The 25,433-nt window shown below is 44.5% G+C and overlaps 1 long non-coding RNA gene across 1 annotated transcript in view; it reads left to right on the top strand.

Moving 5' to 3' along the window:
• LOC137372360 (uncharacterized) overlaps positions 1-25,172 on the top strand; it is a 53,024-nt gene extending 27,852 nt beyond the window's left edge. The window contains exons 2-3 of the long non-coding RNA XR_010975423.1: positions 3,670-3,795; positions 24,799-25,172. This is a non-coding gene — a long non-coding RNA (uncharacterized lncRNA). The remainder of the gene's footprint in view (positions 1-3,669; positions 3,796-24,798) is intronic.
• The last annotated feature ends 261 nt before the right edge of the window (positions 25,173-25,433 follow it).

Raw genomic sequence — 25,433 nt, 5'->3', positions numbered from 1 at the left:
TCCATATACCTATCCAAAAGCCTTTTGAAAGTCCCTAAAGTTTCTGACTCAACAACTTCCCCGGGCAAGGCATTCCATGCCTCGACCACTCTCTGGGTAAAGAACCTTCCCCTGACATCCCCCTTATATCTCCCACCCTTCACCTTAAATTTATGACCCCTTGTAACGCTTTGCTCCACCCGGGGAAAAAGTTTCTGACTGTCTACCCTATCTATTCCCCTGATCATCTTATAAACCTCTATCATGTCACCCCTCATCCTTCTCCTTTCTAATGAGAAGAGGCCTAGAATGTTCAGCCTTTCCTCGTAAGACTTATTCTCCATTCCAGGCAACATCCTGGTAAATCTCCTCTGCACCCTCTCCAAGGCTTCCACATCCTTCCTAAAATGAGGCGACCAGAACTGCACACAGTACTCCAAATGAGGCCTTACCAAGGTCCTGTACAGCTGCATCATCACCTCACGGCTCTTAAATTCAATCCCTCTGCTAATGAACGCTAACACCCCATATGCCTTCTTCACAGCCCTATCCACTTGAGTTGCAACTTTCAACGATCTATGCACATAGACCCCAAGGTCTCTCTGCTCCTCCACATGCCCAAGAACCCTACCGTTAACCCAGTATTTTGCATTCGTGTTTGTCCTTCCAAAATGGACGACCTCACACTTTTCAGGGTTAAACTCCATCTGCCACTTTTCAGCCCAGCACTGCAACCTATCCAAGTCCCTTTGCAGACGACAATAGCCCTCCTCGGTATCCACAACTCCTCCAGATCTGAGGGTCCATGTACACAAATATTTGACGGAGGCAGGACAAGTTGATAAAGTTGTTTAAAAAAAAGAATACAAGGACCAGGGCTTGATAAATAGAGGCATAAAGTGCAGAAGCAAAGAAGTTATGCTAAACTTTAATCAGTCATGGGTTCAGTCTTTCAAAGCTTGAACTTGACCCATTACCATTTGTGTTATTTGACAATTATCCAGAATATTAAAGTTTCCCGTGTATGATTAACACCGTTTATAATAATAGCAAAATTCACGTTCTGGAGACCCAGGTAAACTCTGCAATTGGTATAACCAACTGAATTCCTCTCACCCACGGAACATTTAAATGCCTTCACTCCCTTGTAACTATACCAGGGTGTGAGCAGATGGGAGGAATGTTTGAATCTTTTCTCACACACAGAACAGGTAAATAGTCTCTCCCCGGTGTGAATGCGTCGATGAAAGTCCAGCTCTGGTGAGTAATTGAATCCCTTCCCACAGGCGCCACATTTCCATGGTTACTCTGTGGTGCAGGTGGCCGTGTCCCTCTCCAGGTTGGACGATCAATTTAAGCTTTGCCGACACACAGAACACATGTATGGTTTCTCCCCCACTGTGAATGGTACAATGTTTTTTTTTCAGGCTGTGTAACTGTTAAAGCTCTTTTCACAGTCAGTGCATTAGAACACTCTCACTCGGGTGTGTGTGCCTCGGTGCTTTTCCAGACACATTGACGTTTGAAATCTTTTCCCGCAGACAAAATTGCCAAACATTTTTTTTTCTCTGCTCAGTTCAGATATATACTCTTGGAATCCGCTCCCTATCCTTCCCCTGCAGGCACTGACTCTTATGGAGCATAGGAATGGGAGGAGGTCATTTTGCTTCTCGAGCCTGTTCCACATTCAAGTAAATCATGGATGATCGGTATATGAACTCCATCTACATGTCTTGTTTTCCTAATCCGTCATTTTCTTGTCTAACAAGAGGTTTATCAATCTCAGTGTTCATATTTTCAGAGTCAACATATATATATGGAGAGAATTCCAATTTCCACCAACTTTTGTGTGAAAGAATGCTTCCCTAAATCACCCAAATGGCCTAGCTTTAATTGTCCATTAAGCCCCCTTGTCCTGGACTCCACAATCACTGGAAAGCGTTTCTCTCTTGTCATCGAGTTATAGAGTTAGTACGGCACAGAAGGAGGCCATTCGGTCAATCGTGTCCATGCCAGCTCTCAGTAGAGCAATCTAGTCAGTCCTGTTCCCACACTCTATCCGTGTAGTCCGGCAGGTTTATTTCCCTCAAGTGTCCATCCAATTTCCTTTTGAAATTATCGATTGTCTCTGCTTCCACCTCCCCCAGAGGCAGCGAGTTCCAGGTCATTACCATTTACTGCACAAAAAGTCTGCCTCACAGCCCCCTTCATCTCTTGACCAAAACCATAAATATGTTTCCCTTAGTCCTTTTGCCATTAGCTAATGGGAACAGTTTTTTCTTTTACGACCTTATCTCAACCTGTCATCATGTTGTACACCTCTATCAAATCTCCCTTTTTCCAACTTCTCCAAGCTAACCTTGTAGCTAAAATCCCTCATCCCTGGAATAATTCTGTTAAATATCAAAGAACAAAGAACATTACAGCACAGGAACAGGCCCTTCGGCCCTCCAAGCCTGTGCCGATCCAGATCCTCTACCTAAACATGTCGTCTATTTTCTAAGGGTCTGTATCTCTTTGCTTCCTGCCCATTCATGTATCTGACTAGATACATCTTAAAAGACGCTATCGTGTTCGCATCTACCACCTCCGCTGGCAACGCGTTCCAGGCACCCACCACCCTCTGCGTAAAGAACTTTCCACGCATATCCCCCCCTAAACTTTTCCCCTCTCACGTTGAACTCGTGACCCCTAGTATTTGAATCCCCCACTCTGGGAAAAATCTTCTTGCTATCCACCCTGTCTCTACCTCTCATGATTTTGTACACCTCAATCAGGTCCCCCCTCAACCTCCGTCTTTCTAATGAAAATAATCCTAATCTACTCAACCTCTCTTCATAGCTAGCGCCCTCCATACCAGGCAACATCCTGGTGAACCTCCTCTGCACCCTCTCCAAAGCATCCACATCCTTCTGGTAATGTGGCGACCATCCTCTGCACTCTCGCAGCCTTCCTTAAGCGTAGTGACCAGAACTGGAAGAAATACTTTATTTGTGGCCGACCAGAGCTTTATAAAGGTCCAGCATAACTACCCTGTTCTTGCACTCAATACCTCTATTATGAAGCTGTAGGCCTGAGGCCTGCAGCCATTGAGAGGGGAAAAGTTTAGGGGGGATATGCGTGGAAAGCTCTTTACGCAGAGGGTGGTGGGTGCTTGGAACGCGTTGCCAGCGGAGGTGGTAGACGCGGGCACGATAGCATCTTTTAAGATGTATCTAGACAGATACATGAATGGGCAGGAAGCAAAGAGATACAGACTCTTAGAAAATAGGCGACATGTTTAGATAGAGGATCTGGATCGGCGCAGGCTTGGAGGGCCGAAGGGCCTGTTCCTGTGCTGTAATTTTCTTCTTTGTTTGTTCATTACTTTTTGTGAGTTTTTGCATTTTACTTCTACCTTGTTTTTTCTTGGCTTTTGATTTTTTTTTTAAAAAACTGTATTAAACCTGATTTTTTTAAAGGTTGCTTTGTAGACATTGATTTCAAACTCGGTGTCATTGTGCTCTGACTCAAGTAGTTAATCAATTATGTAAGCATTGGTATATTATTAATTGTGAACATGTATTTTTCCAAGAACCTCGTCCTTTGGTTTTCATACTGGTCAGACCAGGCCGTGCACAGCTGTTGCTTTTGTCTACACTACTGTTTTTCTCCATGAAAATAACAGTTGCTTTCTCATTGTTTAAACAGAAATCAGTTCTTATGGTATTCCATGACCCTTGAACTGCAAGCCAGGACGATGGATAACCTTGCACATGGGGTGGTCCATTATGGTGTGGTATCAAAAGATGGACAGTGTCACCAAATTAATGGCAGGTGAGAGACACATTCACGGAGAAGACTCGGAGGGCGGAGTTCCGGACTGGGAAGTATAAAAAACTTAGCTCGGGGATTCGCGGCCTACATTCACGGAGAAGACTCGGAGGGCGGAGTTCCGGACCGGTAAGTATAAAAAACTTAGCTCGGGGATTCGCGGCCTACATTCACGGAGAAGACTCGGAGGGCGGAGTTCCGGACCGGTAAGTATAATAAACTTACCTCTGGTAAAAAAAAAAACTGAAAAGTGACGTCACAGGAAAGCTGTGACCTGAATGGCTGGTAGGGAATTTGTACTGAATTTGAAAATAAAACATTGGTAAAAATTGATTAAAACCCTTAATTAACTAATTAATAAGTAGAGTAACTAAACCAGAGGGAGGAGATTACTGTATTTAGTTAGCATTTAATATTTATAGTAGGAATCTAGCACTAGGGACCATATAGTTAATTATAACAATTTAGTAAGGATTTAATAAGTATTTATTTTATATTAATTAATTAATTAGTGCTAGAAATGACAGTTAGAGGGGTGAAGTGCTTCACCTGTGAGATGTGGGAAGTCCGTGACGCTTCCAGCGTTCCAGGCGACTACATCTGCAGGAAGTGTATCCAGTTGCAGCTCCTCACAGACCGCATGGATCGGTTGGAGCGGCAACTGGATGCACTTAGGAGCATGCAGTGGCAGAAAGAGTCATAGACAGGAGTTTTAGAGAAGTGGTTACACCCAAGGTGCAGGCAGATAGATGGGTGACCGCTAGAAGGGGCATGCAGTCAGTACAGGAATCCCCTGTGGCTATCCTCCTCTCCAACAAGTATACCGTCTTGGATACTGTTGGGGGGGATGGCCTATCAGGGGTAAACAGCAGCAGCCAGAGCAGTGGCACCACGGCTGGCACTGTTGTTCAGCAGGGAGGGACAAAGCGCAGAAGAGCAATAGTTATAGGGGACTCTATAGTCAGGGGCACAGATAGGCGCTTCTGTGGACGTGAAAGAGACTCCAGGATGGGATGTTGCCTCCCTGGTGCCAGGGTCAAGGATGTCTCTAAACGGACAGGGGGCATTCTGAATGGGGAGGGTGAACAGCCAGAGGTTGTGGTACACATCGGTACCAACGACATAGGCAGGAAGAGTGATGAAATCCTGCAGGGGGAGTTTAGGGAGTTAGGTAGAAAGTTTAAAAAAACAGGACCTCTAGGGTTGTAATCTCGGGATTACTCCCTGTGCCACGTGCCAGTGAGGCTAGAAATAGGAAGATAGTGCAGCTAAACACGTGGCTGAACAGCTGGTGTAGAAGGGAGGGCTTCAGATATCTGGACCATTGGAATCTCTTCAGGGACAGATGGGACCTGTACAAGAAGGATGGGTTGCATCTAAACTGGAGGGGCACAAATATCCTGGCTGCAAGGTTTGCTAGCGTCACTCGGGAGGATTTAAACTGGTGTGGCAGGGGGGTGGGAACCAGAGCAGTAGGACAGCAAGTGTAATAAAGGAAGGGGAACTAGTAAATAAGGCCAGTAAGACTAAGAGGAAGAGCAGGCAGGGAGATGTTGCAGAGAACAGCGGGACTGGTGGTCTGAAGTGCATTTGTTTCAATGCAAGAAGTAAAACAGGTAAGGCAGATGAACTTAGAGCTTGGATTAGTACTTGGAACTATGATGTTGCTATTACAGAGACCTGGTTCAGAGAAGGACAGGATTGGCAGCTAAATGTTCCAGGATTTAGAAGCTTCAGGCGGGATAGAGGGGGATGTAAAAGGGGTGGGGGAGTTGCATTACTGGTTAAGGAGAATATCACAGCTGTACTGCGGGAGGACACCTCAGAGGGGTCATGCAGCGAGGCAATATGGGTGGAGCTCAGGAATAGGAAGGGTGCAGTCACGATGTTGGGAGTTTACTACAGGCCTCCCAACAGTCAGCGGGAGGCAGAGGAGCAGATATGTAGACAGAATTTGGAAAGATGTAAAGGTAACAGGGTTGTAGTGGAGGGTGATTTTAACTTCCCCTATATTGACTGGGACTCAATTAGTGCGAGGGGCATGGATGGGGCATAATTTGTAAGGAGCATCCAGGAGGGCTTCTTGAAACAAAACGTAGATAGTCCAACTAGGGAAGGGGCCGTACTGGACCTGGTATTGGGGAATGAGCCCGGCCAGGTGGTCGAAGTTTCAGTAGGGGAGCATTTCGGGAACAGTTACTATAATTCTCTAAGTTTTAAGGTACTTGTGGATAAGGATAAGAGTAGTCCTCGGGTGAAGGTGCTAAATTGGGGGAAGGCTAATTATAACAATATTAGGCAGGAACTGAAGAATTTAGATTGGGGGCGGCTGTTTGAGGGTAAATCAACATCTGACATGTGGGAGTCTTTCATGCGTCAGTTGATTAGAATCCAGGACCAGCATGTTCCTGTGAGGAAGAAGGATAAGTTTGGCAAGTTTCGGGAAGCTTGGATAACGCGGGATATTGTGAGCCTTGTCAAAAAGAAAAAGGAAGCATTCGTAAGGGCTGGAAGGTTAGGAACAGACGAATCCCTTGAGGAATATAAAGACAGTAGGAAGGAACTTAAGCAAGGAGTCAGGAGGGCTAAAAGGGGTATGAGAAGTCATTGGCAAACAGGATTAAGGAAAATCCCAAGGCTTTTTAAACGTATATAAAGAGCAAGAGGGTAACCAGGGAAAGGGTTGGCCCACTCAAGGACAGAGAAGGGAATCTATGTGTGGAGCCAGAGGAAATGGGCGAGGTACTAAATGAGTACTTTGCATCAGTATTTACCAAGGAGAAGGACTTGGTGGATGATGAGCCTAGGGAAGGGAGTGCAGATAGTCTGAGTCATCTCATTATCAAAAAGGAGGTGTTTGGTGTCTTGCAAAGCGTTAAGGTAGATAAGTCCCCAGGGCCTGATGGGATCTACCCCAGAATACTGAGGGAGGCAAGGGAAGAAATTGCTGGGGCCTTGACAGAAATATTTGCATCCTCATTGGCTACAGGTGAGGTCCCAGATGACTGGAGAATAGCCAATGTTGTTCCTTTGTTTAAGAAGGGTAGCAAGGATAATCCAGGAAATTATAGGCCGGTGAGCCTTACGTCAGTGGTAGGGAAATTTTTAGAGAGGATTCTTCAGGACAGGATTTACTCCCATTTGGAAACAAACAAACTTATTAGCGAGAGGCAGCATGGTTTTGTGAAGGGGAGGTCGTGTCTCACTAATTTGATTGTTTTTTTTGAGGAAGTGACACAGATGATTGATGAAGGAAGGGCAGTGGATGTTATCTATATGGACTTCAGTAAAGCCTTTGACAAGGTCCCTCATGGCAGACTGGTACAAAAGGTGAAGTCACATGGGATCAGAGGGGAGCTGGCAAGATGGATACAGAACTGGCTCGGTCATAGAAGACAGAGGGTAGCAGTGGAAGGGTGCTTTTCTGAATGGAGGGATGTGACTAGTGGTGTTATGCAGGGATCAGTGCTGGGACCTTTGCTGTTTATAGTATATATAAATGATTTGGAGGAAAATGTAGCTGGTCTGATTCGTAAGTTTGCGGACGACACTAAGGTTGGTGGAGTTGCGGACAGTGATGAGGATTGTCAGAGGATACAGCAGGATATAGATCGGTTGGAGACTTGGGTGGAGAAATGGCAGATGGGGTTTAATTCGGACAAATGTCAGGTAATGCATTTTGGAAGGTCTAATGCAGGTGGGAAGTATACAGTAAATGGCAGAACCCTTAGGAGTATTGACAGGCAGAGAGATCTGGGCGTACAGGTCCACAGGTCACTGAAAGTGGCAACGCAGGTGGATCAGGTAGTCAAGAAGGCATACGGCATGCTTGCCTTCATTGGTCGGGGCACAGAGTATAAAAATAGGCAAGTCATGCTGCAGTTGTACAGAACTTTAGTTAGGCCGCACTTAGAATATTGCATGCAATTCTAGTTGCCACACTACCAGAAGGACGTGGCGGCTTTGGAGAGGGTACAGAAGAGGTTTACCAGGATGTTGCCTGGTCTGGAGGGCATTAGTTATGAGGAGAGGTTGGATAAACTCGGATTGTTTTCACTGGAACGACAGAGGTGGAGGGGCGATATGATAGAGGTTTACAAAGTTATGAGCGGCATGGACAGAGTGGATAGTCAGAAGCTTTTTCCTAGGGTGGACATAGGTTTAAGGTGAGAGGGGCAAAGTTTAGAGGGTATGTGCGAGGCAAGTTCTTTACACAGAGGGTGGTGAGTGCCTGGAACTTGTTGCCGGGGGAGGTGGTGGAAGCAGGTACCATAGGGACGTTTAAGAGGCATCTTGACAAATACATGAATAGGATGGGAATAGAGGGATACGGACCCCGGAAGTGCAGAAGGTTTTAGTTTAGGCAGGCATCAAGATCGGCGCAGGCTTGGAGGGCCGAATGGCCTGTTCCTTTGCTGTACTGTTCTTTGTTGATGTGTCAATAACCTGAATAGTCTCATCGTACCTGTGAGAAGAATTTCATAAGGACTCATGGTTGTCAGACCTTTGTTTTGAGAATGTCTGGATGGAAACCTTGGGGAGCTGGGATGGAGCCAGAAACTGGACTTAAAGGGGCACAGCATCCAACGTTCGGGTTTGCAGCCGGAGCGCACTAGTCATCGACTGAAGACTACTGAGGAAGGGATGTCAACAGAGTGACTGACTGGAGCGTCTACCCCCATACAAGGTTCTCTGGAGACTTGGTGATGTATATAGCAAGGGGGAAACAGTACCATTTTAGGGAGTCGTCAACAGACTAATTTGGTATTACAGCAGTGTGCGAGAAGTTTTTTTTATCTTTCTATACTCTTTTCCTTCTCTTCCTTTTTATCATTAATAATTGTTTAATAATTACTCAACAAAATTACTGTTTTTACACATTATTTGGTGTTGAGTCACTCATTCCTGTTGCATCTAGAGTACGGCTCCGAGCCGAAGTGATGCTCCACAGAGGACTCTCACATCCTACAAAGCCCAAGATCCTGTAAGCTATGCCAAATACTCTCGCAACATGCCATCTTCAAAGACCTCGGCACATGAACCCCCAGGTCTCTCTCTCTCTGCACATTCTTTAGAATTGTGCCATTAAGCATTATATTGCCATCCCCAGTCCCTTCTACTAAAATGCATCAGCTCACACTCTACTCTTTCAAATCCATGGTTCGGTTGCACAATCACTGATTGTACTCCCTCTTTTCCCCTGTCGGTGCTACCTCTGGCTGTGTTCAGTTCTACACTCATTTGTTCTCCAGTCTCTTCTCCACTGAGGATGCTGTTTCTGGCTGGGTTCAATATTACACCAGCTGGTTCTCTCCATCTCTCCTCCCCCGACCATGGCTGGCTTCAGTTTTACATTGACTGGTATCGCACTCTCTCCTCTCTGGGATGTGCTAGTTCATAGGATGAAACATTAGAACAAGTGGAAGAAAATTCAGCCCTTTGAGTCAGTACTCACATTCGAATAGATCATTTCTGATCTGTTTATTGTCTTCATTCCCTCTAAACTTTGCCCCTCTCACCTTAAACCTATGTCCCCTAGTAACCAACTCCTCCACCCTGGGAAAAAGCTTCTGACTATCCACTCAGTCCATGCCGCTCATAACTTTATAAACCTCGATCATGTCGCCCCTCCACCTCCGTTGTTCCAGTGAAAACAATCTGAGTTTATCCAACCTCTCCTCATAGCTAATGCCCTCCAGACCAGGCAACATCCTGGTAAACCTCTTCTGTACCCTCTCCAAAGCCGCCACGTCCTTCTGATAGTGTGGCGACCAGAATTGCACGCAATATTCTAAGTGTGGCCTGATTAACTGTGGCCCAATATTCTAAGTCGGCATATTGACTCCTGACGCCTGCAGTCTTACAGCATCAGGTCAAACATCTGAAGAGTAGATAAGGGATATGGTGCGTTTGGATTTTCAGAAGGCTTTCAATAAGGTCCCACACAAGAGTTAGTAAATAAAACTGGAGCACATGGGATTGTGGATAATATACTGGGATGGATTGAGAATTGGTTTACGGACAGAAAACAGGGAGTTGAAATAAGCGGGTCATTCTCAGGTAAACAGGCTGTGACTAGTGGATTACCACAAGGATCAATGCTTGGGCCCCAGCTATTCACAATCTATACCAATGATTTGGATGTGGGGGCCAAATGTATTATTTCCAAATTTGTTGAGGACACAAAACTAAATGGGAATGTGAGATGTGATGAGGATGCAAAGAGGCTTTAAACGGATTAAGACAGGCTAAATGAGTGAGCAAGAACATGGCAGATGGAATATAATGTGGAAAAATGTGAAGTTATCCACTTTGGTAGGAGAAACAGAAATATAGAGTATTTCTGTAATGGTGAGAGATTGGGAAGTGTTGATGTCCAAAGGGATCTGGGTGTCCTTGTCCATGAGTCACTGAAAGCTAATGTGGCAGGGGGATGGGAACCAAATGAGGTCAGTGGACAGTAAGGAGATAGTAACTAAAGCCTGTAAGGAACTAGATAATGAAGTCAGCATGACTAAGGGGAAGAGTAGGCAGGAAGCAGATGATGAACGCAAAGGGACTGGTGGTCTGAGGTGCATTTGTTTCAATGCAAGAAGTGTAGTAGGTAAGGCAGATCAACTTAGGGCTTGGATTAGTACCTGGGAGTATGTTATTGCTATTACTGAGACTTGGTTGAGGGAAGGGCACGATTGGCAACTAAATATCCCAGGATATCGATGCTTCAGGCGGGATAGAGAGGGAGGTAAAAGGGGTGGAGGAGTTGCATTACTGGTCAAAGAGGATATCACAGCTGTGCTGAAGGAAGGCACTATGGAGGACTCGAGCAGTGAGGCAATATGGGCAGAACTCAGAAATAGGAAGGGTGCGGTAACAATGTTGGGGCTGTACTCCAGGCCTCCCAACAGCGAGCGTGAGATACAGGTACAAATATGTAAACAGATTATGGAAAGATGTAGGAGCAACAGGGTGGTGATAGGAGATTTTAATTTTCCCAACATTGACTGGGATTCACTTAATGTTAGAGGTCTAGATGGAGCAGAATTTGTAAGGAGCATCCAGGAGGGTTTTCTCGAGCAGTATGTAAATAGTCCAACTCGGGAAGGGGCCATACTGGACCTGGTGTTGGGGAATGAGCCCGGCCAGGTGGTTGAAGTTTCAGTAGTGGACTACTTTGGGAATAGTGATCAAAATTCCGTAAGTTTTAGAATACTCATGGACAAAGACGAGAGTGGTCCTAAAGGAAGAGTGCTAAATTGGGGGAAGGCCAACTATACCAAAATTCGGCAGGAGCTGGGGAATGTAGATTGGGAGCAGCTGTTTGAAGATAAATCCACATTTGATATATGGGAGGCTTTTAAATAGAGGTTGATTAGCGTGCAGGAGAGACATGTTCCTGTGAAAATGAGGGCTAGAAATGGCAAGATTAGGGAACCATGGATGACAGGTGAAATTGTGAAACTAGCTAAGAGGAAAAAGGAAGCATACATAAGGTCTAGGCGGCTGAAGAAAGACGAAGCTTTGGAAGAATATCGGGAATGTAGGACCAATCTGAAACGATCAATTAAGAGGGCTAAAAGGGGTCATGAAATATCTTTAGCAAACAGGGTTAAGGAAAATCCCAAAGCCTTTTATTCATATATAAGGAGCAAGAGGGTAACTAGAGAAAGGATTGGCCCACTCAAGGACAAAGGAGGAAAATTATGCGTGGAGTCAGAGAAAATGGGTGAGATTCTGAACCAGTACTTTGCATTGGTTTTCACCGAGGAAAGGGACATGACGGATGTTGAGGTTAGGGATAGATGTTTGATTACTCTAGGTCAAGTCGGCATAAGGAGGGAGGAAGTGTTGGGTATTCTAAAAGGCATTAAGGTGGACAAGTCCCCAGGTCCGGATGGGATCTATCCCAGGTTACTGAGGGAAGCGAGAGAGGAAATAGCTGGGGCCTTAACAGATATCTTTGCAGCATCCTTAAACACGGGTGAGGTCCCGGAGGACTGGAGAATTGCTAATGTTGTCCCCTTGTTTAAGAAGGGTAGCAGGGATAATCCAGGTAATGATGGACCGGTGAGCCTGACGTCAGTGATAGGGAAGCTGCTGGAGAAGATACTGAGGGATAGGATCTATTCCCATTTGGAAGAAAATGGGCTTATCAGTGATAGGCAACATGGTTTTGTGCAGGGAAGGTCATGTCTTACCAACTTAATGGAATTCTTTGAGGAAGTGACATCTCCAAAGGGCTGTTGATGTCATATACATGGACTTCAGTAAGGCGTTTGATAAGGTTCCCCATGGTAGGCTGATGGAGAAAGTGAAGCCGCATGGGATCCAGGGTGTACTAGCTAGATGGAAAAAGAACTGGCTGGGCAACAAGAGACAGAGAGTAGCAGTGGAAGGGAGTTTCTCAAAATGGAGACGTGTGACCAGTGGTGTTCCACAGGGATCCGTGCTGGGACCACTGTTGTTTGTGATATACATAAATGATTTGGAGGAAAGTATAGGTGGTCTGATTAGCAAGTTTGCAGACGGCACTAAGATTGGTGGAGTAGCAGATAGTGAAGGGGACAGTCAGAGAATACAGCAGAATATAGATAGATTGGAGAGTTGGGCAGAGAAATGGCAGATGGAGTTCAATCCGGGCAAATGCGAGGTGATGCATTTTGGAAGATCCAATTCAAGAGTGAACTATAGAATAAATGGAAAAGTCCTGGGGAAAATTGATGTACAGAGAGATTTGGGTGTTCAGGTCCATTGTTCCCTGAAGGTGGCAACGCAGGTCAATAGAGTGGTCAAGAAGGCATACGGCATGCTTTCCTTCATCGGACGGGGTATTGAGTACAAGAGTTGGCAGGTCATGTTACAGTTGTATAAGACTTTGGTTCGGCCACATTTGGAATACTGCGTGCAGTTCTGGTCGCCACATTACCAAAAGGATGTAGATGCTTTGGAGAGGGTGCAGAGGAGGTTCACCAGGATGTTGCCTGGTATGGAGGGTGCTAGCTATGAAGAGAGGTTGAGTAGATTAGGATTATTTTCATTAGAAAGACGGAGGTTGAGGGGGGACCTGATTGAGGTGTACAAAATCATGAGAGGTATAGACAGGGTGGATCGCAAGAAGCTTTTTCCCAGAGTGGGGTATTCAATTACTAGGGGTCACAAGTGAGAGGGGAAAAGTTTAGGGGGGATATGCGTGGAAAGTTCTTTACGCAGAGGGTGGTGGGTGCCTGGAACGCATTGCCAGTGGAGGTGGTAGACGCGGGCACGATCGCGTCTTTTAAGATGTATCTGGACAGATACATGAATGGGCAGGAAGCAAAGAGATACAGACCCTTAGAAAATAGGCGACAGGTTTAGATAGAGGATCTGGATCGGCGCAGGCTTGGAGGGCCGAAGGGCCTGTTCCTGTGCTGTAATTTTCTTTGTTCTTAATATACAGGTGTAGAAAGCAATTGGGGAGGCAAATGGTATGTTGGCCTTTATTACAAGAGGTTTTGAGTACAGAAGTAAAGATGTCTTGCTGAAATTTTCTACAGCCTTAGTGAGACTGCACCTGGAGTACTGTGTACAGTTTTGGTCTCCGGTGGGATTGTCCTGTGAGGAGAGATTGAGGAGACTGGGCCTGTATTCTCTAGAGTTTAGAAGAATGAGTGGTGATCTCATCAAAACATATAAAATTCTTACAGGGCTCAACAAGGTACATACAGGAAGGATGTTACCCCTGGCTGAAGGGTCTAGAACCAGGTGACACAGTCTCAGAATAAGGGGTCGGCTATTTAGGACTGAGATGAGGAGGAATCTCTTCACTCAGAGCGTGGTGAATCTTTGGAATTCTCTACCCCAGAAGGCAGTGGAGGCTCAGTCATTGAATATATTCAAGACAGAGATCGATAGATTTCTAGATATCAAATGAATCAAAGGATATGGTGATAGTGTGGGAAAATATAATTCAGATGATCAGCCATGATCTAGTTGACGGTTAAGCAGGCTTGAGGGGCCAAATGGCCTACTCCTGCTCCTATACCCTATGTTCCTATGTTCTGAAGGATACATCCTGCTGATTACCACGATTCCTAAGTTGATGAATCAGTGTTCCTCCATGTTGAACCCCAGTCGGAACAAGCACTGAAGTAGCAACGGCACTGAATGTGCTCTGTGTGGGTGAACTTCAATTCTGATCATCAAAAGCGGCTTGGTAGCACCACTACTGGATGAGTCCTGAAGGACAGAGCTCGCTACAGGAATTATCTTCACACTTGTTTATTCGCAGACAGTTTTACAGTTTCCTCATTATTAAAACTATTTATACTTCTGGATTTCAGACTCTTTTATGAAGTATGATAACTCTCCCTGCCCGATTTCCTATGAATGGATACAATGGTGCAATCCTTCACCCAGCATCTCTTAAAAAGAGTGAAATCTTTAAAAATGAAGTGTCAGCTTTTGAAGTTAATCACTGCAAGTCATGAATTACTTTGCCAATATGTGACTTCTGCACGAAGGAAACATCGGGTCTGGCTCTGTTATTAGGAGGTGCTAACTGAATTGTATTTTGCTACAATAAAGCCACATGGTCTGGGCAGGTTTTGAACAGTCGGATTGATCTTTTACAACGATGTGACACAGACACACACAATGGATCAATATTGTTTCCAGCTGAGAATTCTGCTGCTTACTGTTTTATAACTCAACAATACTGAGCTTTGAAAGAAGGTCATTGTTTATTAAATTCCCTCAACAAAATTATAACATTTACCAGGACCAATAAATTACTTCAGCACAAAACAAATCATACGTTGAGTAAGACAACTTTTTTTTACAATTTACACCATGTTGACTTTCTCTGAAAAGAGCAGTTGTTAAGGTAAAAGAGAGTAGTTCTTAGAAGAACTGATAGGCCTCGACATTTTGGGTAGCGTACTCTTCCCGTTGTCTCAAGAAATTTCTCCAGAATGTATGCAGTGTACACTGTCCAAAACGTCGAGGTCTGCCAGTTCTTCTAAGAACTCCTCTCTTTTAAGGTAACAACTGCTAGTTCAGACAAAATTCACATGGCGTGAACCATAAATAAATATCTTACTCAATGTATACCACTCTCGCCATGAAAACCTTGATACAACTTTTCAAACAAATCTGTTAATAACTCTACCTGATAAGGGTATAACCACAGTCATTCTGTTCCATGATAAAGGGATGCCAGATTCAGAGGAAAATGCTGACCAGTTGTTTGTGGTGAACTAATCGAAGCTGTCACTGATATTTACATAAAATAAATCATACGTCAATCCTGCCATCCCAGGAATCAGCCTAGTAAATCATCTTTGCACTCCCTCCAAGGCAAGACCATCCTTCCTCAGATAAGGAGACCAAAACTGCACACAATACTCCAGATGTGATCTCACCAAAGCTCTGCATAACTGCAGTAAGACATCCTTGCTCCTGTACTCAAATCCTCTTGCAATGAAGGCCAACATACTTCCTGCACTTGAATGCTTGCTTTCAGCAACTGGTGTACAAGGACACCCAGATCTCATTGCGCCTCCCTCTTTCCCAATCTATCACCATTCAGATAATAATCTGCCTTTCTGTTTTTACAACCAAAGTGGATAACCTCACATTTATCCACATTATACTGCATCTGCCATGCATTTGCCCACTCACCCAACTTGTCCAAATCACATTGGAGCCTCTTTGCAACCTCCTCACAGCTTGCATTCCCACCCAGCGCCCCCCCTCCCCCAGCTTTGTGTCATCTGCAAACTTGGAAATGATACAGTTAGTTCCCTCACCCAAGTCATGAAGATATATATTCTGAATAGCTGGGCCCCAAGCACTGATCCCTGCGGTACCCCACTAGTCACTGCCTGCCACCCGGGAAAAAACCCATTTATTCCTATTCTCTGTTTCCTGTCTGTCAACCAATTCTCAATCCATGCCAGTCTTTCACCCCCAATCCCATGTGTTTTAATTTTGCACACTAACCTCTTGCGTGGGACCTTATCAAAAGCCTTCTGAAAATCCAAATACACCACATCCACCGGTTCTCCTTTATCTATTCTATTAGTTACATCCTCAAAAACCTCTAGTAGATTTGTTAAGCATGATTTCGCTTTCATAAACACATGCTGATTTTGTCCAATTCCGTTTATGCTTTCCAGGTGTTCTGCTATCACATCCTTTATAATAGACTCTAGCATTTTCCCCACTACTTATCTAAGGCTAACTGGTCTGTAATTCCCTGTTTTTCCTCTCCCTCATTTTTTTAAATAGTGAGGTTACTATTCTGAATGACTGGTAGCAAGCTCCTCCCGGTTGTTAAGGCCAATGCAGCCGCGCTTTAAGTAGAGCTTCAGCGTGTCTTTGAAGCATTTTTTTGCCCTCCCCTGCAACGTTGGCCATTTGAGAGTTGTGAGAACAGCAGCTGGTGGGAGACACAAATTTCAGCCATGTGGAAAAAGTGGCCACTCCATCGGAGTTGATTTTGCAGGTATTTTGCCTGAATGTCTGTGGATCTGGATTCAAGAAGGACACTGGTGTTTGTCTGATGGTCCTTCCATTGAATCCAGAAGCCTTGCTAATCAAATTGCCCCAGTGCTCTAATGTGTTGCTGATACACAATCTAGGTCTCACTGCAGTCCAAGTGGGTGGTGATAACAATTACTCTTTACACTGAGACTCTTGTTGATTTTCAGTGGTCTTTGTTGTCAAGCACTCGCTGCCATAATTTGCAGAAGGCTGAACTGGCTCAACTCATTAATGGCGGCCTTTTGAGAGAGGTAATTGCCAAGGTATGAGAAGTGCTCGACATATTCCAGAGTCGATCCATCAACATATAAAACAGGTGGAATATTTGGCTGACCAGGTGTGGGTTGATACATGCGTTTTGCTTTGGCAACATTCAAGGACAGGTCGAGTTACTTGTATGCAGAATTGAAGAGATTGAGAGTAGCTTGCAAATCTGGTGCAGAGATGGCAATGACACAGCAGTCATCCACAAATGTAGATCATGCATGTCAATGGTGGTCAGTTTTGTTATGGCATGGAGGTGATCGACGTTTAACAACTTTCCATCTAGATAGCAATTAATACTGGCACCGGAAGGTAGTTGCTCTTTGATGTGGTAAATAGCCAATATAAGATAGATTGTGAATAGTATGGGGGCTATCACACAGCCTTGTTTGACGCCAGTCCGTATTTTGAAGGTGTCTCTTTCAGACAGTTGCAATCATGTCATCATGAAGCAATTTCAAGATTGTGATGAAACTTCTAGTACATCCAAGTCATTGGAGCACAATTCACATAGCTTTGGTCATTTCGATACAATGAAGAGTTCCTGGTGTTGTTCTCGACATTTTTCCTGGATTTGTTGGGCAACAAAGACCATGTCAGAGGTTCCTCTGGAAGGCCTAAAGCCAGACTGTGTTTTTGGGAGGATTTTCTCAGCCACAGAAAGCAGGCGATTCAGGAGAACGTGTGTCAGGATTTTCCTGCTATGGACAAGAGGGAAATATCTAACTAGTTCCTAAAGCATGATTTATCTTCCTTCTTGGAGATAGTTACAATTGTCACATCCCTGAAGTCAGGGGTGGAGGGAATTCTTTTTCTTCCCAGATCCGTTGGGGAAGTGTATGAAGCAAAAGCCCACCAGCATTGAAGACCTCAGCTGGAATACCATCGGGCCGCAGGCTTTGTTGTTTTTCACCTGTTTGATTGCTTGTTGCAGCTCTCCCATCGATGGTGGTTCACCCACGGGTTCTACTACAGGGCACTGGAGAATAGCCTGGAGAGTATCAGCTGCCACTGTGGATTTATGGCTGAGGAGTTGTTCAAAATGTTCCTTCCGTCATTTACGGATGGTATTGTCATCTTTAAGAGAAATGCCAGCCCATGAATGAAGTGGGTTTTGTCCACTTGGCCTCACTCTATAGTTGGCTCTGGCAGCCGCAACGAATTTGGCCTTACCATCAGCCTCAAGAAAACAAACATCATGGGACCGGACGTGAGAAATGCTCCATCCATCAATATCGGCGACCACGCTCTGGAAGTAGTTCAAGAGTTCACCTACCTAGGCTCAACTATCACCAATAACCTGTCTCTTGATGCAGAAATCAACAAGCGCATGGGAAAGGTTTCCACTGCTATGTCCAGACTGGCCAAGAGAGTGTGGGAAAATGGCGCAATGACACGGAACACAAAAGTCCAAGTGTATCAAGCCTGTGTCCTCAGTACCTTGCTCTACAGCAGTGAGGCCTGGACAACGTATGTCAGCCAAGCGTGACGTCTCAATTCATTCCATCTTCGCTGCCTCCAGAGAATCCTTGGCATCAGGTGGCAGGACCGTATCTCCAACACAGAAGTCCTCGAGGCGGCCAATATCCCCAGCATATACACCCTCCTGAGCCAGCGGCGCTTGAGATGGCTTGGCCATGTGAGCCGCATGGAAGATGGCAGGATCCTCAAGGACACATTGTACAGCGAGCTCGGCACTGGTATCAGACCCACCGGCCATCTATGTCTCCGCTTTAAAAACGTCTGCAAACGCGACATGAAGTTCTGTGACATTGATCACAAGTCGTAGGAGTCAGTTGCCAGTGATCGCCAGAGCTGGCGGGCAGCCATAAAGGCGGGGCTAAAGTTTGGCGAGTCGAAGCGACTTAGCAGTTGGTAGGAAAAAAGATAGAAGCGCAAGGGGAGAGCCAACTGTGTAACAGCCCCGACAGCCAATTTTATCTGCACCTCCTGTGGAAGAGTCTGTCACTCTCGAATTGGCCTTTATAGCCACTCCAGGCGCTGCTTCACAAACCACTGACCACCTCTAGGTGCTGACCCATTGTCTCTCGAGAGACAAGGAGGCCAAAGAAGAAGGCTCTGGTAGCTTCAAAAAAAAAAGACTTTGCATTTCGTGATGAGCAGCATACTTTTTTCTATTTTTCATGGGATGTGGGTGATGCTGACAAGGGCAGCATTTGTTGTCCATTCCTAATTTCCCTTGAACTGAGTGGCAGTTTCAGAGAGCAGTTCAGTGTCAATCACAATGCTGTGGATCTGGAGCCACATGTAGGCCAGACCAGGTCAGGATGGAAGATTTCCTTCCCTAAAGGACATTATGAACCAGATGGGATTTTTTATGAATATCGATAATCATTTCATGGCACTTTTACTGAGACTCGCTTTCAATTCCAGATTCTATCAATTAATTGAATTTAAATTCCACCAGCTTCTGTAGAGCTATTTGAATCTGGATCCCCAGGGCATTAGGCTAGGCCTCTGAATTACTAGTCCAGTTGCATTACCACTACACCACTGTCTCCGCCAACCTCTCTGGCTTTCTCTTTCCACCACATTTCCTTTATATTTCGGTTTTGTCTTTGGGCATCAGCCTTGAGCTGTTGGTATGCTGCCTCCTTGAGTTGCAACCTTGGGTTGTTCTGCCAGGCAATGAAGGCTGCTGTTTTTTTTTTTCCAGGAGGTCACATGTTTGAGTATCATTTTCATTGAACCAGTTTTGGTTATGACAAAGTCCAACCCCAATGGTTTGGGCACATGAGTCTAATATTGCTGACTTTATTTGGTCCCACTGTTCTGAAATTGAGTTGGATGAAGATTTTCCAGAATGATTCTGAGCTGCAATTGGAATTCCTCTCTTTTTTTAGGGCTGACATGTTGATCTTCTTCCTCTTGGACTTTAGGGCCTTGTGATGTTTTGGTGCTTATGTTAGGATGAGACGTGAAGGCTCAGTTAGGGCGCTTGAGAGTTACAAGCTAGCCAGGAAGGATCTAAAGGGAGAGCTTAGAAGAGCGAGGAGAGGACACGAGAAGTCATTGGCGGATAGGATCAAGGAAAACCCTAAGGCTTTCTATAGGTATATCAGGAATAAAAGAATGACTAGAGTTAGATTAGGGCCAATCAAGGATAGTAGTGGGAAGTTGTGTGTGGAATCAGAGGAGATAGGGGAAGCGTTTAAATGAATATTTTTCGTCAGTATTTACAGTAGAGAAAGAAAATGTTGTCGAAGAGAATACTGAGATACAGACTACTAGGCTAGATGGGATTGAGGTTCACAAGGAGGAGGTGTCAGCAATTTTGGAAAGTGTGAAAATAGATAAGTTCCCTGGGCCAGATGGGATTTATCCTAGGATTCTCTGGGAAGCCAGGGAGGAGATTGCAGAGCCTTTGTCCTTGATCTTTATGTCGTCATTGTCGACAGGAATAGTGCCGGAAGACTGGAGGATAGCAAATGTTGTCCCCTTGTTCAAGAAGGGGAGTAGAGACAGCCCTGGTAATTATAGACCTGTGAGCCTTACTTCGGTTGTGGGTAAAATGTTGGAAAAGGTTATAAGAGATAGGATTTATAATCATCTTGAAAAGAATAAGTTCATTAGCGATAGTCAGCACGGTTTTGTGAAGGGTAGGTCGTGCCTCACAAACCTTATTGAGTTTTTTGAGAAGGTGACCAAACAGGTGGATGAGGGTAAAGCCGTGGATGTGGTGTATATGGATTTCAGTAAGGCGTTTGATAAGGTTCCCCACAGTAGGCTAATGCAGAAAATACGGAAGTATGGGGTTGAAGGTGATTTAGAGCTTTGGATCAGAAATTGGCTAGCTGAAAGAAGGTGGTGGTTGATGGCAAATGTTCATCCTGGAGTTTAGTTACTAGTGGTGTACCGCAAGGATCTGTTTTGGGGCCACTGCTGTTTGTCATTTTTATAAATGACCGGGAAGAGGGTGTAGAAGGGTGGGTTAATACATTTGCGGATGACACGAAGGTCGGTGGAGTTGTGGATAGTGCCGAAGGATGTTGTAGGTTACAGAGGGACATAGATAGGCTGCAGAACTGGGCTGAGAGATGGCAAATGGAGTTTAATGCGGAAAAGTGTGAGGTGATTCACTTTGGAAGGAGTAACAGGAATGCAGAGTACTGGGCTAATGGGAAGATTCTTGGTAGGGTAGATGAGCAGAGAGATCTTGGTGTCCAGGTACATAAATCCCTGAAAGTTGCCACCCAGGTTAATAGGGCTGTTAAGAAGGCATATGGTGTGTTAGCTTTTATTAGTAGGGGGATCGAGTTTCGGAGCCACGAGGTCATGCTGCAGCTGTACAAAACTCTGGCGCGGCCGCACCTGGAGTATTGCGTGCAGTTCTGGTCACCGCATTATAGGAAGGATGTGGAAGCTTTGGAAAGGAGATTTACTATGATGTTGCCTGGTATGGAGGGAAGGTCTTACGAGGAAAGGCTGAGGGACTTGAGGTTGTTTTCGTTGGAGAGAAGGAGGAGGAGAGGTGACTTAATAGAGACATATAAGATAATCAGAGGGTTAGATAGGGTGGATAGTGAGAGTCTTTTTCCTCGGATGGTGATGGCAAACACGAGGGGACATAGCTTTAAGTTGAGGGGTGTTAGATATAGGACAGATGTCAGAGGTAGTTTCTTTACACAGAGTAGTAGGGGCGTGGAACGCCCTGCCTGCAACAGTAGTAGACTCGCCAACTTGAAGGGCATTTAAGTGGTCATTGGATAGACATATGGATGAAAATGGAATATTGTAGGTCAGATGGTTTCACAGGTCGACGCAACATCGAGGGTCGAAGGGCCTGTACTGCGCTGTAATGTTCTATGTTCTATGCTTGTGGATGTTCATCACCAATCAAACAAGTCAATAAACTAACCAACAGTACAGTTAAGAATTGGCACCATTTAAAGTGTCATTCAGCATGTTTGGTTCCAAACCTTGAGACAGAAATACAAGACAACCTCCCACTAGATTTGCTCAATGCTATGACGTCACAAGAGCATGATACAATGCAAGAAAGTGTGTTTCACAATAATGGGTTGTAAAACGGTAGATTGACTGTGAAGGCAGCAGCAGTGGAGTTGAAAAAATAACAGGTGATGAAAGCTGATGCGAAATTTTCACTGGCAGGTGAACGTTCAAAGTGCTTTAGCTTTCTGAAATGTATTTATCTATTGTTCACATTGATTAAAATTCACAGAATTGTAAAATCATTGAGAAGTACCTCACATAAAGAGATGATTTCACCTATTGTGTCTGTGCTGAAAATGCAGTTCGTCTCATTCACCTTCTCTTTCCCCATTTTCCTGAAGAAAATTCTCCTTTTAAGCATTCACTTTTGAAGGCTGCTTTTGAATTTGTTTCCACTGCCCTCTCAAGCAATTCATTGCTGCATGAATAACTTTTCCTCTTGTTGCCTCTGGTTCTTTTGGGAATAATCTTAAATTTGTGTCCCTGATTACCAACCCTTCAGCCATTGAAAACAGTTCCTACTTAATTCCTCGATCTAAACACCTCTATCAAATCTGCTCTTAGCCTTCACTGCTTGCAGGAGAACAACCCCAGCTTCCCAGTGTATCCACTGAACTATAGTTCCTCATTCCTGAATTCGACAGTGGGTTTTGCATCATCACAACTGCATATTGTCTACTTCATGTTTGAAATTAATTTTCAAGAAATTATTTGGGTGGGAACTTACTGGATAACAGCAGAACTGGCACTGTTTGGGAATATTGTCTTGCAGTCACAGCACACATGGAAAACCTGCGCCCATGCAACAATGAAAGTTGAAGGGGAGATAACAGTGAAAGGCTTCATCTTCGGTGGCCACAAACACCAACCTTTAGGCTAGCAACCAAACGCACTAATGAATTGCACCTCTGAGACTCACATGCATGCATTGCAATACTCTCTAAATCAGGGTTCTGATGCCCTGATGGAAGGTCATCAACTTGAAACGTTAACTCAGTTACTCTCTCTACAGATGCTGCTAGATCTGCTGAGTATTTTCAACGTTTTCTATTTTTATTTTAGCCCTATATCAGGGTGTCAACGAGTTAGAGCAACCAGAACGGCAACTGTCCTCTGTCAGTTTTCCTTCTCCAAATTAAAGGGTGGGACGTTCATTGTGGATACATGGAAACAGTCTGATCCCACCCACTGCAGACACATCCATGTCACCATGAACCAGCTCTCCTACAACTGGGTGCTGTCTCCCTTTCGGTACCTTATCTGCTACTAAGAATTCTTAATGTCACAAAATCGACATTAGATTTTAATTCCTGATGTGCAGTAATTTTCCAATTAATGAATGTCAATGTTCCAGCTTAAAAGAAGAGAAAGGTGTCTTGACTTCCTCTGGTCAATTGGGAAGTTCACCCCTCATTCTCCTCTGATTCCCTTTCCCAAAGCATTTTTCAGGATTCACAAAGCTGGAGACTGGGTTTTCTTATTTGGTTCCTTTTGAACTTTCCGGCTCCCAAGTGGCAATATTTTCCAAAACCTCTCTAACATGCATCAGATCCTGGGATGAAGAAATTCAGTAATGTGGAGAGTCAAAAGAACCTGGGATTGTTCTCAGCAAAGAAGATAAGCAGAGATTTAATAGAGGTGTTCAAAATTATGAGCATCAGTGCAGCTTGATAGAGCAGAAAAGGAGAAACTGTTTCCATGACACCAGTAACCGGAAGCCACAGATTTAAGATAATTGTTTAAAAAAATGCCATGGTGGACAAGATGGGGTGAGAAGTTTTTGTTTAATTTAGCAAGTTGTTGTGATCTGGAATGAACTGCTTGAAAGGGCGGTGAAAGCAGATTTAATAGTAACTTTCGAAAGGGAAGTGTAAATGAAAAACATTGTCGGGCTATGGGAAAAGAGCAGCAGTGTGGGACTAATTGGATCACCGTTGCAAAGAACTGACATAGACACAGTGGGTTGAATGGCCTCCACCCAGTGCTGTGATTCGAGAATTCTATGTCCCATCCTCAGCTGCAACCCCTACCCACTGGAAGTGTTTTCCCACCTCGCCCATGGTCCTGATGTTGCCTCAATGGCAGTAATCATGGCCTCATCCTCTGGAACATAGACACAGACCAGGACGCTGGAAGTGCAACTAGAAAAAGCCATACTAGAGCTCAATGGGATCTTCGGCAATAATTGAGACAATGATGCAGACTTCGAACAAAATCAGAGTCTAAAACGGAGTACATAGCAAAGAGCAGAGAAAACATAAGATAAGGGAATGAATGTGGGCAAATAGAGTTAAGACACAGATCAGCCATGATCTAATTGAATTGTGGAACAATCTCAAGGGGCTGAATGGTCTATTCCTATGTTTAGAACCATAACGACAGCCTGCATTTATATGATGCCTTTAATACAGTATAATGTTTAAAGACACTTCACAGAAGCGATCCTCGACAAAATGTGAAACTGAGCCATATAAGAGGATATTAGGGCAGATGATTAAAAGGTTGGTCAGAGGCAAGTTTTAAGGAGGAGGGGAAAAGAAGCTTGTGGTACTATTTCACCTCACTGTACATTTCATGTCCGTGTATAACCATACCTGGTCTTGTCATTGGCTGAATAAGTGCTATGTGTTCTATCTCAAATGGCCACTTGGTGTGAGAATGTTGTCTGTAGCGAAAATGGACTGAAGTGAAGTGGCTTAGCTAACTTGTAGTGCAGTGCATCTGGAGGTCTAGTGGTTATGGCCTGATATTTCAGCTGCCACTGCAACCTGACTTCGAATTCTGGTGAAGGAATATCGCACTATAGCACTTATAGAACAAAAATGGAAAGGCTATGATAGGTTGCAAGGCATGATGGACAAACTGACGAAACGATGCTGGTGCGAGCAAAATGTGGGTGGTATTGGGGCAGCTTTTCCTGCTTGCTGTTCAAATTGGTAGATATATCACTCTGATTCACCAATCACAACTGCTGCGTCAAAGAAGCATGTTGGGCTGAATGGCTTCTTTCTGTGTTTTATCTTTCACAACGCCACTGCTGCTGTCTTCACAGTCATTAATGCTAAATACACTTTCTTGCCTTGTGTTTTGACGTCATACTACTGAAGAAATTCACCAATAAGTTTTCTTCTGATTTTTATTACAGGATTTGGAAGCAGACCTGCTGAATGACACTTTAAATGGTGTCAATGTTTAACTGCAGGTATCAGTGTCATTGTTTTGATCGGCGTGTTATGTTTCTGCTTTTAGTAGACCTGCTGAACATCATTAGCTGATCATGGCTCAGCTTTCTTCACTTTGAAAGCCAGTGGGAAAATATGCAAAATATATGTATTCACTGCCTGGAAGAAGCAGGAAGATGAGATTCCAGTGCTTATTTATCCTGTTACCTACAAAACCCGTCACTTCTCAATGTTCTGCATCTTTCATTCCCACTCCCTGCTCTCCAGGGAAAGTTGGGTTTCATGCAAACACACCGAATTCAACAAGCAACTAATTCACCTGGCAGCTGGAGCAGTAGAGAGAGCTGGAGCAGCAGAGGGAGCTGCAGGAAAAGCAGTGACAGGAGCAGAAGGAAATGCTGCAGGAAACTGGCAGAATTTGGTCTATTGATGAATGACAGTCGTGTGTTGACTTGCATGTTTCGCAGAAGCTGCATTGATGCGCTTGGTGCATATTAAACACTGTAGAACTGTAACTAAAAGCTTTCAATAACAATCTGTCTGGTTGCTTGAATACAGGTTTTACAGCCTGTACTTCAAACACCAAGTCCCCATTCAGTGTCCACAGAAAGTCCTTTTTTCTCAGTCTTAAAGGCACACAGAACTCAGTTTTTTTTTAAACAAAAAGCAAAACTGTTATGACAACACTCACGCACTCAATCT

The sequence above is a fragment of the Heterodontus francisci genome, chromosome 7 (genome assembly GCF_036365525.1).
Source record: "Heterodontus francisci isolate sHetFra1 chromosome 7, sHetFra1.hap1, whole genome shotgun sequence".
NCBI classification, from domain to species: domain Eukaryota; kingdom Metazoa; phylum Chordata; class Chondrichthyes; order Heterodontiformes; family Heterodontidae; genus Heterodontus; species Heterodontus francisci.
The sequence above is the reverse complement of the archived record's forward strand: the minus strand, read 5'-3'. Positions and strand labels throughout refer to the sequence as shown.